The sequence below is a fragment of the Eriocheir sinensis genome, chromosome 39 (assembly GCF_024679095.1).
Source record: "Eriocheir sinensis breed Jianghai 21 chromosome 39, ASM2467909v1, whole genome shotgun sequence".
Lineage (NCBI taxonomy): Eukaryota > Metazoa > Arthropoda > Malacostraca > Decapoda > Varunidae > Eriocheir > Eriocheir sinensis.
In genome coordinates this window covers 9197507-9211364 of record NC_066547.1, presented here as the reverse complement: position 1 = coordinate 9211364, position 13858 = coordinate 9197507, and positions in this window count along the sequence as shown.

Genomic DNA, 13858 nt, shown 5'->3' with positions numbered 1-13858 from the left:
TATTACCGAAAAACAATATTGGTGGCGTGAGGCTCATCCCGGTTTTTGGATATTTTTGAGGCACGTTAAACTCACGCCGAAGGAGAAAAAAAAATGTAAAAATTGTTGGAGAAATGAAACGAGAAAATATGAAAATGAGAAAATGTGGGGTAAGAAAACAGGAAATAGACAAAATAAAAAGAAAAACTGGTGGAGATAATAACTAGAAAATGGAAAAAGAGAAGAAGGGGGAATAAGAGAAGATAGAAGAAAGAGAAGGACAACAGGAAGAAAAAGGAGAAAGAGAAGAGGAAAGAGGAAAAGTGGCGGATGTAGTAAGCGAGAAAAGAGGAAAAAATGGGAGGAAGAAAAAACAGAGGAAAAAGAAAGACTACAAGGAGAAAAATTAGACGGGAAAGAGACAAGAAGAGAAAAAGATAGTTGAAAAGAAAGATATTACACGAGAATATGGAAAAAGAAAATGGGAGGAAGAGAAAACAGAGGAAAAAGAAAGACTAAAAGAAGAAAAATGGGACCAGAAAGAGACAAGGAAAAAAATTAATTGAAATGAAAGAGATTATACGAGAATATGGAAAAAAAGAGAAAGGGAGGAAGAGAAAACAGAGGAAAAAAAAAAGATAACAAAAAGATGAATGGGAAGAGAAAGAGGAAAGAAAGAAGAGAAAAAAGAAAAGAGGAAGAGGAAGGAGGAAGCAGAGAGAGGAAGGAAAATAAAAGAAAACAGGAAGACAAAGGTTGAAACAGAAAAAGGAGAAAAGAAAAAAACGGAAGTAACGAACCAGAAATAAAAACAAAAAAGATGAATGGGAAGACAAAGAGGAAAGAAAGAAAAGAGGAAGAGGAAGGAGAGAGCAGCGAGAGGAAGGAAGATAAAAGAAAACAGGAAGGCAAAGGTTGGAACAGAAAAAGGTGAAGACAAAGGAAAGAAACGGAAGTAACGAACGAGAAATAAAAACAAGGAGGAAAAGGAGGAGGAAAAGGAGGGTCAAGGGGAACGGGAGCAGGAGAAAGAGCAAGACCAGGCAGGAGGAATAGGACAAGGAGGAGGAGGTGGAAAATGAGGATAAGGACGGAGGGAGAAAAAAAAGGAGGTGGATGAGAAAGGGAAACAAAAGGAGTAGGAGAAAGAGGAACCAAGCAACAGAAAACACACTAAATACAAACAAAACAAGAGAGAGACAGAGCAACAGGAGGAGGAGGAGAGAGACAGTGAGGCGGTAAAAGGAGAACGCGGCAGAGATCTCACTTTTTTTTTCCCCGTCTTTTGTTTATCCTCGCAGCTCGTGAAACTATTTGTGGGAAAGCGGGTCTTCTGCTGAGGCTCGCGAGAAACATTACAAAGCTTACACACACGCGCTGCACAATGCCCCCGTCCCTCCGCCCTGTCCAAAGGCTTATGAAAGAAAGGACATCCCCAGAGACTTGATTCAGACCCAGTGTATATTAACCGTCATAGCCATCCATATAACATCAATTTAACCTTCTCCTTAAAGCCGATACACAGTGCTCCCGTTCCTTCTGCCCTGTCCAAAGGCTTATGAAAGAAAGGACATCCCCAGAGACTTGATTCAGACCCAGTGTATATTAACCGTCATAGCCATCCATATAGCTATACATTTAAACCTTCCCTCCTTCCGATACACAGTGCGCCCGTTCCTTCTGCCCTGTCCAAAGGCTTATGAAACAAAGGACATCGCCAGAGACTTGATTCAGACCCAGTGTATATTATCCGTCATAGCCATCCATATAACATCCATTTAACCTTCTCCTTAAAGCCGATACACAGTGCTCCCGTTCCTTCTGCCATGTCCAAAGGCTTATGAACGCATGACAGCTAATGTAAATTCAGTGTATTGCCCATCATTGCCATTCAACCTTCTCAAAAAGCTTTCGGTCACTTTATACCGCAGCTGTGGAACGTAAGAGATGGATTTTTTTTTACAGAGAAGGAGACAGTTCAAGGGCGTGAAAAAAAAAAGAAAACAATATTAAAAAAAAGCCCGCTACTTACTGCTCCTGAATAGAGTACAGAGAAGTGGCCAAAAAAAGAGGTCAAGAGAGGATACTGCCAGAGTCTATATAGTTAACCTACCCATGAGTGATTCTGTTGGGTCCATATGTCATCCGCCGTAGGTATCCATATATACATCTATTTATCCAAACCTCTCTTAAAACCTTTCAATCCGATCTTATACTACAATTCAGGGGAGAGAGATAAGATGGATGCTCCCAAAGACTTGTTTATCTACCCATGGCATCTCCTGTACCTAGTTTATCATACTTTATAATCACCTATACATACTGCATCGCCATACAACCTTTCCTCTTTCTCTTCCAAATCATCTTTTTGTTATTTTTTCCCTCTATTCTCTCTTCCTCCCATTTTCTTTTTCCATATTCTCGTATAATCTCTTTCGAGCGATCCCATTCTGAAGCAATAGATGGATACTTACAGAAACTAGTTAACCTACGCATTGCAATTTCTGTGAACTCACTATATCATCCGTCACAGGCATCCATAAGTGAGAGTTAAAGAATCGCTCATTATTTTGTTAACATAAGAACATCCATCCATCTAACTAATCTTCCCTTAATTAAAAACTTCCAGTGAATCCCATACTGAGGCCTAAGGGCGTAAGTAAATATCGACGCTGCCAGAGACTAGTTTAACTATATATGGAAGCTTTTGTATTCTCAGTAACTTAATTTTGTCGGCACCATGTTTGTCCATCCAACCTTATTTTAATAGATTTTAATTAATTCACTTTATACTGCCCACTATGTCTTCGAAGTCCTCTCTCTCTCTCTCTCTCTCTCTCTCTCTCTCTCTCTCTCTCTCTCTCTCTCTCTCTCTCTCTCTCTCTCTCTCTCTCTCTCTCTCTCTCTCTCTCTCTCTCTCTCTCTCTCTCTCTCTCTCTCTCTCTCTCTCTCTTCGAAGTCTGTTCTAGTAATGTGCTACCTTCCCTAAACCATTATCTACCTCCTCTCTTGGATTCGTTTACCTTTCACCCAGTTTTACGTGTGTGGCAGTGGGTGAAGGGACGTTCCTCATTCCCTTCAATCCTTTTAGTTTCAAAGCCAAAGCGTTGTAAAGGGTCGAGCGATGAGTTAAAGGTACGTGATTATGGATGAAGTGCTGCGCTGATTGGTTGCTTAATTGTGCGAAATTGCATGTCGCTGCAACCACTCCTGCCGCTGTGATACTGTTGGGGATGCTACTGTCACTGCCACTACTACTACTACTACTACTACTACTACTACTACTCTTGCTACTACTACTACTACCACTACTACTACTGCTACTTTAATTGCTACTGTATTGTTTTCATTGCCCCGGAAGTTTCTAGCCCCATACGCTTTCAGGAAAATTAAAAGTAGAAATAGCCTTTCCCAGGAGAGCGAAGCGGTTATTGGAGAACTGAGTAATGTGTCATTGAGGAAAAAAAAGGGTAGAAAAAATGTATTCCCACCCTACCCAACCCCCTCTCCTACACCCCCCCACCCCCCCTCTCCTAGACCCTCCCAGATCCACCCATCCTCAACCCCCTCCTAAATGTACCCCGCTTCTCCCTTCCTCCCTCCCACCCTTCCACGTATCCACCCACCCTTTCACCCACCCATGCACCCTTTCACCTCCACACACAGCCCATCAATCACACTAATGTCAATTCTTACTAATGTGAGGATATGAGCCGGGTCATCACCACCACCATCACCACCACCACCGTTACCACAACCACTACCACTACCAACACCACCAATACTACTGCCTCCACCATATTTACCACAACCGTTACTACTAATAATACTATTACTAATACCAATACTAATACCAATACTAATACTAATACTTCTTCCAATATTAATACTACTAATAATACCAATACTAATACAGATACCAACACTAATACAAATACCAATACTAATACCAATACTAATACCAATACTAATGCCAATACTAATACCAATACCAATACCAATACCAATACCAATACTAATACTAATACTAATACCAATACCAATACTAATACTAATACCAATACCAATACTAATACCACCATGATGACTTAAACCACGACCACCACCACGAAGAATAACAAAATAAAAAGTTGTCATCTAGTCTGAGTGTATGTATGTATATGTGTTCGTGTGTGTGTGTGTGGGGGGGGGGAAGGGGGGGGGGCGATGCGGGTGTGTGTAGATGTGTAAGGTATCTCCGTAGGTGTGTATGCTTGCAGATGTAGAGCAGGTATAGGTGGGCGGCGAATCAAAATAAAAAGAGAGAGAAAGGGGGAAAAAGAAGCAGATGAGAGAAAAGGGGAAAAGAAGCAGATGAGAGAAAAGGGGAAAAGAAGCAGATGAGAGAAAAGGGGAAAAGAGAAGCAGATGTAAGAGTAGAAACAAACGTTGAAGAAGGACCTAAAAAAACGCTGATTCTAACAAACGTTTTATCGGAATCGGAAAACAACAAACCATTCTGAGCTACGGCGCCCAGGAATAGTGCTGAGCTAAGTGAAAGAGAGAGAGAGAGAGAGAGAGAGAGAGAGACCCCCCCCCCTCCCATTATCAAGAGAAGCATCCCACTTGTCATTTCCTCTCAGAATAAAACTCCACCTCTCATTACTCTCATCCCTCACAAGAGAGAGAGAGAAAAAAAAACTATTGGGGACATTCTCTCTCTCTCTCTCTCTCTCTCTCTCTCTCTCTCTCTCTCTCTCTCTCTCTCTCTCTCTCTCTCTCTCTCTCTCTCTCTCTCTCTCTCTCTCTATCCAATTATCCCTCCCCCTCTTTTATTTATCTTTCTTGTCTACTTTTTTTATATTGTTTTTTTTTCCTACCTGTCTTTGCTCCTACCTGCTTATAATTAGTTTTTTTTTCCCTCCTGTCTACCTTTAATCTTTACCTTTCCTCCACTTTCTCCCTTCTTTCAGTTATTTTTTTCCTTGTTTTATTTGTTATTCTCTTTTTTTATTCTTTCTGATTTTTCTCTCTATCCTCCATTTTTCCTCTGTCATTCTTTATTTTCTTTTTCTCAGTTTTTCTTTGTTTTCTCCCTTTTCCCCTTTTCCTCTTGTCTTTCTTTATTTTGTTTCCTTTCTCCTTCGTTTTTCTATCTCTCTTCTAACTTTTCTGTCCTTTTCTTATTTACGTTCATTATTTTTTAAGATTTTTTTTCTACTTCCTCTTATTTTTTTGGTTTCCCTTTCCTGTTTCTGTTTTCTCTATCTTCTCTATCCTTATTTTCATCCACATTTTTTTTTTCCTTCTTTTACTATATCCTCTTATCCTTTTTTTTCTTTGCCCTTTCCTGTTTCTGTTTTCTCTATCTTCTCTATCCTTATTTTCATCCACATTTGTTTGTTTTTTGTTTATTTTTTCCTTCTTTTACTATTTCCTCTTATCTTTTTTTTTCTTTGCCCTTTCCTGTTTCTGATTTCTCTATCTTCTCTATCCTTATTTTCATCCCATTTTGTTTTTTGTTTATTTTTTCCGCTTTTTCTATTTCCGCCTTTCATTCTTGCTTTCCCATTTTCTGTTACAATTTAAAGAAACAATGAAGAAAGAGATATCCACATTCCATTAATTAAACATGCCAAGCCTTTTACATCTCCGCCTTTGTTTCTTTTCCGAGCGTTTTTACTGTATTAATTTTTCTTTCTTTTATTCTGTCTTTTTTGATTTCCCTTACCGTGACTTCCGCTTACAGAAGATAGAAAAAAAAAGACTATTCGTTATTAAATCTGCTTCCCTGTTTCCTAGTATTTGCATTGGGTGGATGTGGATTTTTCTGTGTTTCCATGTATCGCGCTTCTGTTATTTTTTAGTGTGTATTTCTCTGTATTTTGATATATGTGTTGTTTTTGTATGTTGCATGTTGACCTATTTCCCTTCTCGTATATATGTTTGTATGTATGTAAACTTTTCTGTATGTTCATTTGTCTCCCGTTTCTGTTTATGTTGTGTGTTTCTCTGTTTTCTTAGGTCCTGTATGTTATTGTATGTTGAGCTTTTTCCCTTTACGTATATTTGTATGTTTTTCCACTTTATGTATCTTTCTATGTATCACGCTCCTTTCCTTAGTGAGTATTTTCTGTGCCTCTTTATATATGTGGAAAATGTCTATGTTTGTTTAAGTGCCTTCCTTCGTGTGTATTATTCTATATTTGTATGTCTGTGTATTTTCTGTACCCTTCTGTCATGCGTATATATTCCCTCTGTATTCTTATAGTTGTCTTCTAGTTATGTATGTCACTGTGTATACTGAGTAACTTCTAATGTGCATTGTCCTATATCAGTATGCCTCTGGACTTTTCTGTATGTTTCTCCGCACCGCGCCCCCGCACCTTTTTTTTTAACAGCAAAGAAGACAGCACAAGGGCACAAAAAAAAAGGAAACTATAAAAAAAAGCCCGCTACTCGCTGCTCCTGTAAAGAATTCGAAGAGGTGGCCGAAAAAGCAAAAAGGTATATTCATTTGCATTTCTGTATATTTTCTATCACTATTTATGCATCACCCTACACTGTTACCGCTAAGCCTCCTGTGAACACCTTAGCCTCCTCACCTGCAACAGTTGTCAACGAACACAGCCGCCACACAGCACAGACACAGAAAGGAAGAGCAGAGAAGACAAATATAGAAAAGGGAATATGATGGTGAAGGAAAAGAGAAACTAAAACAAAGGAGGTACGATAAGAATAAAAAGAAAGGAAGGAAAGGAAAGGGGGAAAAAAAGACGTGATTGAGAGTGAGTTAAAGGGTAAATGTAACGGAGATGATCACTGAGGCCACGCGCAGCTATACCATACGACATCACCTCTACCTTTACCACCGCCAAGAGTCATCAGCTGCGGAAGACAAATGAGCATCGGCCGTCACTGTACACCATTTATCACCACCATTCCCACCATCACCACTATCTCACTCTCCTCCTCATTCTCCTCCTCCTCACCTCCACTCATTCTTCACCCACCAAGGTTTTCGATGCTTTCTCGGGGGATCCATCAATAAAGCTCTGCCCGTCGCGTCTATTGTATCGCCTCGTATCGGATTACATCGGATCGGATCGTATTGTATCGCATCGAATTCTGTTGTGTTGCACCGTTCGTCTCTCGCCTCTCTCCTTGTCTAGTATACGGGTTCCATCACCTTAACGATAGCTTTTGTTTTTATTGCTGTTGTTGATCTTTCTACATCACTCATAGGAAAGACAAGTAGAGAGAAATTGATAAAAGAAAGATAGAAATGTAAAGAGTTTTTCTGTACGTATGAGATTAGGATAAAAGAACAGAGAGAGAGAGAGAGAGAGAGAGAAAAGCTGTAAATGTTCCTTCCTAAGCTGAGATTTTTCCTTTGACACACACACACACAAAAAAAAAAAAAAATGGGCCAACGCGAATTTAATTTTACTCTCTCTCTCTCTCTCTCTCTCTCTCTCTCTCTCTCTCTCTCTCTCTCTCTCTCTCTACCCCTCTCTCTATTTTCGTCCTAATCTCTTACGAACACTCACACACTCGACATTCTTCCTTTCTTTCACTTTCCTTTTTCACTAGCGTAGAAAGACAAGTTATAATGACGAAAAGAACACGTCCGTCCCTTCATCACTCCAGTTTATAAGGAAAAAGAATCACGTACTTTATCACATCACTTCGCGTGGGATTCAACCCCAAATTTCCCTGCTCATCTCGACCTTTCATAAACCTGTCAGAGCTGATGATTCTTACGTTACTGCGCTCTCTCTCTCTCTCTCTCTCTCTCTCTCTCTCTCTCTCTCTCTCTCTCTCTCTCTCTCTCTCTCTCTCTCTCTCTCTCTCTCTCCAAATTTAGCGCTAGAGGGCTCTTTTCATCATTTCAAATTTATGCTGAGTAGAAAGTAAGTTTTCCCATTTCTGAGCGACTGGCAAAGGACCGGACTGGATGCAATAGAAAACGAGAGAACGGGTGAAAGAGAAGGAAAGGGCTGAAAGAAAATGGGAAGCGAGGCCCAGGTGAAGAAGAAAAACGGGGTGGAAGAGAATGAGGAGGAGGAGAGGGGGACGAAGAGGAAGTGAACAGGAAAACGAGGTAGGTGTTATGTGGGAGGAAATGGAAAGGGTGGTTGGGTCAGTAAGGGAGGGAAGGGGAGGGGAGGGGAGGACGAGTGAAGGGAAGATAAGGGAGATGATGGGAAGGAAAGGTAAAGATGAAGGAATAAGATGAGGGAAAGATGGTGATGATGAAGGGAAAGAAGAGCGATATGGAGGCTTAGAGAATTAATATAAAGAAATGAGAGAGAGAGAGAGAGAGAGAGAGAGAGAGAGAGAGAGAGAGAGAGAGAGAGAGAGAGAGGAGTAGATGGGAAAGGAAATATGATGGTAAAGGGAAAGAAAACTAAAAAAGAGAATGTAAAACAAAGAAAGAGAAAAAAAGGGAGAGTAAAGTGAAGGAGAATAAAGGAGAGAGAAAGGAAAGGGAAGGAAACAAGGAAAGGAAAGGAAACAAGGAAACAAGGAAAGGAAAGGAAACAAAGAAAGGAAAGAAAACTAAAAAAAAATAGATGAAAGGAAGAGAAAGGGAGATAATATAAGGGGAGGGAAGGGAAGGTCAAAACAAACAAAAAACAAGAAAAACAAGAGAGTAAGGTAAGTCAGGGGCAGGGAGTGGAGGGGAAAAGGAAGAAAGGTGAAGTAAAGTGAATTGAAAACGACTGAGGGAGGGTATGGGAAAAGGAGGAAACAAACGAAGGGATGATAAAGGAGAGGAAAATAAGCTAAAGTAAATGAGACGAAAGGAAAATAAAGGAAAGAGAAGGGAAAATAAGAGAAGTGAGCTGAACCGAACTAAAGGGGAGGAAGGGATAGAAAGAAAGGGAAGGGGAAGGGAAGGTCAAACAAAGAAGAACACGAGTAAGGTAAGTCAGGGGCAGGGAGCGGAGGGTCGGCAGCCATCACCGTGATTACAATGAAGGGACTTAAGGGGCGTGGCGGCAAGTGCGGACCCATCCTCCTCTATTCACTCCCTTGGGCCATTTGTTACTCCCCGTGGTGCTGTCAGACTTCCTACGCCTACTCCTACTCCTATTCCAATTCCTACGCATTCTACTCCTGTGCCTATTCCTCCTTGTCAAACCTCCTACGCATCCTTTTCCTACCCCTTTTCCTGCTTCTAATTCTCCTATGCATACTATTCCTACGCCTACTCCTCCTACGCCTACTCCTATTCCTATTCCTACGCATTCTACTCCTACGCCTACTCCTCCTTGTAAAACCTCCTACGCCTTCTCCTACTCCTACGTATTCTACTCCTACGCCTACTCCTCCTTGTCAAACCTCCTATGCCTTCTCCTAATCCTACGCATTCTAATCCTACGCCTACTCCTCCTACTCCTCCTACGCCTCCTGCTTTTACTCCTATTCCTACTCCTCTTACTCCTACGCATTATACTTCTACGCCTACTCCCCTGCTGCTTTTCCTCCTGGTCCTGCTATACCTACTGTTTTTTTTGTTTTTTTACTATTTCTACTGCTACTAATGTCACTCCCTCTGTTCCACCTCCTCCTCCTATTCCTTCTCCTTCTATTCCTTCGTCTCCTCCTCCTCTTCCTACTCCTATCTACTACTGTTACTCCTTTATCTACTACTCCCACGAACTTCTTTACCTTGTGTTCCTCTTTCCTCGCCTTCTCTTAAATCTCCTCCTCCTTTTTCTCCTCCTCCTCCTCTTCCATCTGCAACACCCACTCCTTCTACTACGCCCACTACTACTGCTGTGATTCCTCCTGTCCCTCTTGTCCTCATCAATTACTGCCCCTCCTCCCCCCCCCCTCCCCTCTGTTTCCTCTTGCTCCGCTATTCTTGTTCCTGATCTTGTTTTCCCTCCTTGTTTTTCTTCTACTTCGGCGATTTTTTTGTGTTTTCTAGTTTTTGCATTTCCTTCCTCTCTGTTAGCATTATGCACGCACGCTCACACTCACACACACACACACACACACAACCTGAGACCCAACAAATGCCTTCAAATTCCATATAAGACAATCTGATCCCTAGCAACCGCCTGACTCCTTTTCCTCCTTTCGTCCATCCTCCACATGCAAGCTCACCCTTTCCACCTCCACCTCCTCCTCCAGTTCTATCTCTTTCTTTCTCTCCACTTTTTTCTTCTTCTTTCTTCTTTCCACTTTCACACCTCTCCACCTTCATTTCTCTCTTTCCTTCAATTTCTTTCTTATTTTTTTGCTTTTCACTTCATTCCACTTTCATCTCAATTTCTCTTTCCACTTCTTTCTTCTTTTTCCACTTCTTTCAACTTGCATCCTCACTCACCGCCTCCACATTTCACCACCAACATTTCCACATTCTTCACTACCACGAACTCCACACACTTAATCACCACCAACACACACCACCACCACCACCTGTACTCACCTCGTTGGAGTCACACCTTCCCCAGCAGCTCATAACGTTGACTAGATCCCAGCACATGAGTCCGTTCTCGTCAGTCTTGTGCACCTGTTAGAGAGAGTGGGAAGAAGAAGGGTCACGGTGGGTCCAGGGAAGAAAACGGGTGATACAAATAGACGATGTTGTTATGAGGGCCAAAAAGGAAGGTGAGGAAAGTTTGGAGGAAAGGATGGGAAAGAAAGAAAGTATGTAGGTTGCCTGTTCACTACAGGATAATAATTGGTTACAGGAAGGAGATTAACAAGGTAAGACGAGGTTGAAAATAAGGAGGAAAGATAAGTTTTGAGAAAGGGAAGAGAGGAAAGAAGTAAAGGTACCTAGGTTGTCTTTTCACTACAGGATAAGAATTGGTTACAGGAAGAACAAGAATAACAAGGTAAGACGAGGTTGAAAATAAGGAGGGAAGATAAGTTTTGAGAAAGGGAAGAGAGGAAAGGAGCAAAGGTACCTAGGTTGTCTTTTCACTACAGGATAAGAAGGTTACACGGAGGAAGAAGAATAAAATGGTAAGATGTAGAGTGAGAATAAGGAGAAAGGAGAGAGGAGAGAGAAGTTTTGAGAAAGGAAAGAGAGAAAAGAAGAGTTCGTAGGTTTTATTTTGTTTATAAGATGACAAAGTTTCACGTGGGAAGAAGAATAAAAAGGTTAGTGGGTGAAAATAAGGAGAATAATTTTTTGAGAAGGGGAAGGAAGAAAAGAAATGTACATAGACTGTCATTTTTCTATAGGATACGAGGATTAGGAAGACGTACCAGGGCATAGGAGGAACACGAATAAAAACTTAGGGCGTGGGCTGAAATTAGGGAGAAAAGAAAAGTTTTAGATAAAAGGAAAAGAAGAAAAAGTGAGCAGTCTTCTGGGAACAGGATAAGAAAGTTACACCTGGGAAGAACAACAACAACAACAACACCAAAAGAAAATTATAATGATGAGGATAAGGAGAAAAGAGAAGTTTTGATAGAAGTGAGAAAAAGAAGCGTAAGATGTGTTTTCCAGTACGGGCTGAGATTGTTACACTTCTAAGAAAAAAAAAATATGTTCAGAGAAAAGTGTGGGAAGATAAATTTTGTTAAAGATGAGGGAAAGGAAACCTGAGATATCTTTTCCTGTGTGTAGAAGTTTAATAAATAAGAAAAAGGAAGATAATAAATATGTTCTGAGAAGAGTGGGAAGGGAGGTTTTAATAAAGGATAGAAAAAGAAAGGTAAAAATCTTCTCGTGTGGAATGAGATAAAAATAGATAAGGATATGCTCTGTAAAAAAAATAGAAATAGAAAAAAAACAGAACTAATGCGAAAGGTGAAATAGGAAGATGTTAGTTACGAAAATTCTTTAATCGCGGGAGAGAAGAAACTAGGTAGAGAGATTCTGTAGAAAATATGATAAAAACAAACAAACAGGATTGATACGGGTGGTGAAAGACGGACGACACGTTTGCTACACGGATTCCCTCTCTTCTAATTAGTGGTGTTGGTGTTTATACGGTACAGGTAAAGGCAGGTGAGAACAGGTGGGTAGGTAGGCAGGTAAGGGAGGTAGGGAGGGGAAGAAGAGGAAAGGGAAAGGAATGGGGAGGGGATTAGAGTGCAAGGGTAGGTAGGAGCGGGAAAGGGAGGAAGGGAAGAGAAGGGAAGGGAAGGGAAAGGAAGGGAAGGGAAAATGGGGGCTGGTGTTTGCGAAGGTCTTATCCGTCCGTGTGTGTGTGTGTGTGTGTGTGTGTGTGTGTGTGTGTGTGTGTGTGTGTGTGTGTGTGTGTGTGAAGGTGGCTGATAATATTTAGTTTTTTTTCAGTAATTAAGTTCTTTCATCTTCCTCCCTCTCTCCCATTAGCTTTCCCCTCCTTACTCACCCAAACACACACACACACACACACACACACACACACACACACACACACACACACACACACACACACACACCTACCCCCCGCCAACACACCAGCCCTCCTCCTCACACACCTTGGAACTGTACTGTCGCCGGTGACACTCCAGGGTTGACTGCGGGTCTATAGCGGCGGCAGGGGGCAGGAGGAACAGCAGAAGAGCTAACGTTGCCGCTAGAACCGCCACCAGCCTCCCGCAGACGCCGCCGCCCCGCCTGCCGCCCACGCTCCCAGATTCACCGACTCTTCCGGCCATTGCGCGTTGCTGCTTCTGAGGTTGCTGGAAAGAAGGAAAAAGGTAAAGTTAGGGATGACAGGTGTGAGACGAGTGTTTATGGGGTTGATGTGCGAGGTTGGTCAAGAGGTGTGGCTCTGTGTGTACGTGTGTAGATGTGGGTGGGTGGGTCTGTGTGTGGTTTTGAGTGTTGTGTGTGTACTTATTTGTGTGTGTGTGTGTGTGTGTGTGTGTGTGTGTGTGTGTGCTTGTGCGTGCTTGTTTGTTTGTGTGTGTGTTTGTATGTTTGTGTGTTTGCCTATTTTTTGTTTGCTTGTTTATTCTCTGATAATTGTCTCTGTACACGCTATCTCTTTATATATCCTTTTCTCTCTTCCTCTCTGTACAGCATTTTCTCTTCAATTCATCTTTCTCTACCTCCTCTTCCACTCTTTTTTTAACTCCTCCTCCTCCTCTTCATTCTCTTCCTCCTCCTCCTTCTCTTCCTCCTCTTCATCTGTAAACACATCCGTCCTTTCTAAAGCAAATGAGCCCCAAAAGATGCTAAACAAAGGATACATATTCAGTGAAGTGAGAGAGAGAGAGAGAGAGAGAGAGAGAGAGAGAGAGAGAGAGAGAGAGAGAGAAATAAAGGTGGGTCGCTTTCGAAATCTCTGTCAACAATAACACACACACACACACACACACACACACACACACACACACACACACACACACACACACACAGAGTCAAAACGTTGACATACGCTCGGTTAAACATCAAAGAAATATCAATGTGTGTGTGTCTGTGTGTGTGTGTGTGTGTGTGTGTGTGTGTGTGTGTGTGTGTGTACTTGAAAGACAGACAGAAAAACAGAGAAAAAGAAAGAGAATCACATAAACAAACACACAGACAGACAGACAGACAGTAAAACAGACAGATAGACACACATGACAGTAAAATCCTCATCACCTACAAAAACAAACCACATTTTTTTTATATCACACAAATCAAAGAGAAGAAAAACAAACAAAAAAACACGACACAGCGCCCTAAAACAAACAAACATACAAACAAACCTTTACCCAAAACACACAAAAAAACATGAGCCAAAAAAAAAATGAAACTCCGATAAAAAAAATAAAAAATAAATGATCACAATGAAATACGCCCCAGTAATTCATATAAAACAAGCACATATTTCAATCACACACACACACACACACACACACACACACACACACACACACACACACACACACACACACACATATTCACAGAAATTTATCACGAAACGTAAAATGGAGAGAGAGAGAGAGAGAG